The sequence below is a fragment of the Pimephales promelas genome (genome assembly GCF_988280905.1).
Source record: "Pimephales promelas chromosome 3 unlocalized genomic scaffold, fPimPro1.hap1.1 SUPER_3_unloc_2, whole genome shotgun sequence".
NCBI lineage: Eukaryota > Metazoa > Chordata > Actinopteri > Cypriniformes > Leuciscidae > Pimephales > Pimephales promelas.
In genome coordinates, this window is record NW_028297296.1 from 40,001 (window position 1) to 42,500 (window position 2,500).

Sequence of the window (2,500 nt, forward strand, 5' to 3'; positions counted from 1 at the left end):
TCAAAAAGCCCAATTTTGGCAGCAGATTTCGCTTACGGCCATACCACCTTGAGAACGCCCGAACTCGTCTGATCTCGGAAGCTAAGCAGGGTCGGGCCTGGTTAGTACTTGGATGGGAGACCGCCTGGGAATACCAGGTGCTGTAAGCTTTATTGTTGGATGGGAGACCTAGTAAGCTTTATATGGTTTACTACCCTAATGTTCTAACCATTCAAATAGCCCAATTTTGGCAGCAGATTTCGCTTACGGCCATACCACCTTGAGAACGCCCGAACTCGTCTGATCTCGGAAGCTAAGCAGGGTCGGGCCTGGTTAGTACTTGGATGGGAGACCGCCTGGGAATACCAGGTGCTGTAAGCTTTATTGTTGGATGGGAGACCTAGTAAGCTTTATATGGTTTACTACCCTAATGTTCTAACCATTCAAATAGCCCAATTTTGGCAGCAGATTTTGCTTACGGCCATACCACCTTGAGAACGCCCGAACTCGTCTGATCTCGGAAGCTAAGCAGGGTCGGGCCTGGTTAGTACTTGGATGGGAGACCGCCTGGGAATACCAGGTGCTGTAAGCTTTATTGTTGGATGGGAGACCTAGTAAGCTTTATATGGTTTACTACCCTAATGTTCTAACCATTCAAATAGTCCAATTTTGGCAGCAGATTTCGCTTACGGCCATACCACCTTGAGAACGCCCGAACTCGTCTGATCTCGGAAGCTAAGCAGGGTCGGGCCTGGTTAGTACTTGGATGGGAGACCGCCTGGGAATACCAGGTGCTGTAAGCTTTATTGTTGGATGGGAGACCTAGTAAGCTTTAGATGGTTTACTACCCTAATGTTCTAACCATTCAAAAAGCCCAATTTTGGCAGCAGATTTTGCTTACGGCCATACCACCTTGAGAACGCCCGAACTCGTCTGATCTCGGAAGCTAAGCAGGGTCGGGCCTGGTTAGTACTTGGATGGGAGACCGCCTGGGAATACCAGGTGCTGTAAGCTTTATTGTTGGATGGGAGACCTAGTAAGCTTTATATGGTTTACTACCCTAATGTTCTAACCATTCAAAAAGCCCAATTTTGGCAGCAGATTTTGCTTACGGCCATACCACCTTGAGAACGCCCGAACTCGTCTGATCTCGGAAGCTAAGCAGGGTCGGGCCTGGTTAGTACTTGGATGGGAGACCGCCTGGGAATACCAGGTGCTGTAAGCTTTATTGTTTAAAAAAAAAAAAAAAAAAAAAAAGAGTCAATGAAATTGTTCAAAAATCCTAAATTGTCTTTTTTCCCCCTCAAAATGCCTGAAATCGTCTCTGAGTTTCTTCAGAAAGCCTGAAAGAGTCTCTTTTTTTTTCTTCAAATAGCCCAATTTTGGCAGCAGATTTCGCTTACGGCCATACCACCTTGAGAACGCCCGAACTCGTCTGATCTCGGAAGCTAAGCAGGGTCGGGCCTGGTTAGTACTTGGATGGGAGACCGCCTGGGAATACCAGGTGCTGTAAGCTTTATTGTTGGATGGGAGACCTAGTAAGCTTTATATGGTTTACTACCCTAATGTTCTAACCATTCAAATAGCCCAATTTTGGCAGCAGATTTTGCTTACGGCCATACCACCTTGAGAACGCCCGAACTCGTCTGATCTCGGAAGCTAAGCAGGGTCGGGCCTGGTTAGTACTTGGATGGGAGACCGCCTGGGAATACCAGGTGCTGTAAGCTTTATTGTTGGATGGGAGACCTAGTAAGCTTTATATGGTTTACTACCCTAATGTTCTAACCATTCAAATAGCCCAATTTTGGCAGCAGATTTTGCTTACGGCCATACCACCTTGAGAACGCCCGAACTCGTCTGATCTCGGAAGCTAAGCAGGGTCGGGCCTGGTTAGTACTTGGATGGGAGACCGCCTGGGAATACCAGGTGCTGTAAGCTTTATTGTTGGATGGGAGACCTAGTAAGCTTTATATGGTTTACTACCCTAATGTTCTAACCATTCAAAAAGCCCAATTTTGGCAGCAGATTTTGCTTACGGCCATACCACCTTGAGAACGCCCGAACTCGTCTGATCTCGGAAGCTAAGCAGGGTCGGGCCTGGTTAGTACTTGGATGGGAGACCGCCTGGGAATACCAGGTGCTGTAAGCTTTATTGTTTAAAAAAAAAAAAAAAAAAAAAAAGAGTCAATGAAATGGTTCAAAAATCCTAAATTGTCTTTTTTCCCCCTCAAAATGCCTGAAATCGTCTCTGAGTTTCTTCAGAAAGCCTGAAAGAGTCTCTTTTTTTTTTCTTCAAATAGCCCAATTTTGGCAGCAGATTTCGCTTACGGCCATACCACCTTGAGAACGCCCGAACTCGTCTGATCTCGGAAGCTAAGCAGGGTCGGGCCTGGTTAGTACTTGGATGGGAGACCGCCTGGGAATACCAGGTGCTGTAAGCTTTATTGTTGGATGGGAGACCTAGTAAGCTTTATATGGTTTACTACCCTAATGTTCTAACCATTCAAATAGCCCAATTTTG

At 46.3% G+C, this 2,500-nt stretch overlaps 11 non-coding genes across 11 annotated transcripts; all 11 read left to right on the top strand.

Annotated features, from left to right (window-relative positions):
- Positions 1 to 30: 30 nt before the first annotated feature.
- On the top strand, positions 31 to 149 carry LOC148961589 (5S ribosomal RNA). Its single transcript, XR_016153961.1, has one exon. It is a non-coding gene; the product is annotated as a 5S ribosomal RNA (ribosomal RNA).
- Positions 150 to 241: 92 nt separating this feature from the next.
- On the top strand, positions 242 to 360 carry LOC148961590 (5S ribosomal RNA). The gene has a single exon (XR_016153962.1). It is a non-coding gene; the product is annotated as a 5S ribosomal RNA (ribosomal RNA).
- A 92-nt stretch (positions 361 to 452) lies between these two features.
- Positions 453 to 571, top strand: LOC148961591 (5S ribosomal RNA). Its single transcript, XR_016153963.1, has one exon. It is a non-coding gene; the product is annotated as a 5S ribosomal RNA (ribosomal RNA).
- Positions 572 to 663: 92 nt separating this feature from the next.
- On the top strand, positions 664 to 782 carry LOC148961592 (5S ribosomal RNA). The gene has a single exon (XR_016153964.1). It is a non-coding gene; the product is annotated as a 5S ribosomal RNA (ribosomal RNA).
- A 92-nt stretch (positions 783 to 874) lies between these two features.
- On the top strand, positions 875 to 993 carry LOC148961593 (5S ribosomal RNA). Its single transcript, XR_016153965.1, has one exon. It is a non-coding gene; the product is annotated as a 5S ribosomal RNA (ribosomal RNA).
- Positions 994 to 1,085: 92 nt separating this feature from the next.
- LOC148961594 (5S ribosomal RNA) lies at positions 1,086 to 1,204 on the top strand. Its single transcript, XR_016153966.1, has one exon. It is a non-coding gene; the product is annotated as a 5S ribosomal RNA (ribosomal RNA).
- A 172-nt stretch (positions 1,205 to 1,376) lies between these two features.
- LOC148961595 (5S ribosomal RNA) lies at positions 1,377 to 1,495 on the top strand. Its single transcript, XR_016153967.1, has one exon. It is a non-coding gene; the product is annotated as a 5S ribosomal RNA (ribosomal RNA).
- Positions 1,496 to 1,587: 92 nt separating this feature from the next.
- On the top strand, positions 1,588 to 1,706 carry LOC148961596 (5S ribosomal RNA). The gene has a single exon (XR_016153968.1). It is a non-coding gene; the product is annotated as a 5S ribosomal RNA (ribosomal RNA).
- Positions 1,707 to 1,798: 92 nt separating this feature from the next.
- Positions 1,799 to 1,917, top strand: LOC148961597 (5S ribosomal RNA). The gene has a single exon (XR_016153969.1). It is a non-coding gene; the product is annotated as a 5S ribosomal RNA (ribosomal RNA).
- A 92-nt stretch (positions 1,918 to 2,009) lies between these two features.
- Positions 2,010 to 2,128, top strand: LOC148961598 (5S ribosomal RNA). The gene has a single exon (XR_016153970.1). It is a non-coding gene; the product is annotated as a 5S ribosomal RNA (ribosomal RNA).
- Positions 2,129 to 2,301: 173 nt separating this feature from the next.
- Positions 2,302 to 2,420, top strand: LOC148961599 (5S ribosomal RNA). The gene has a single exon (XR_016153972.1). It is a non-coding gene; the product is annotated as a 5S ribosomal RNA (ribosomal RNA).
- The last annotated feature ends 80 nt before the right edge of the window (positions 2,421 to 2,500 follow it).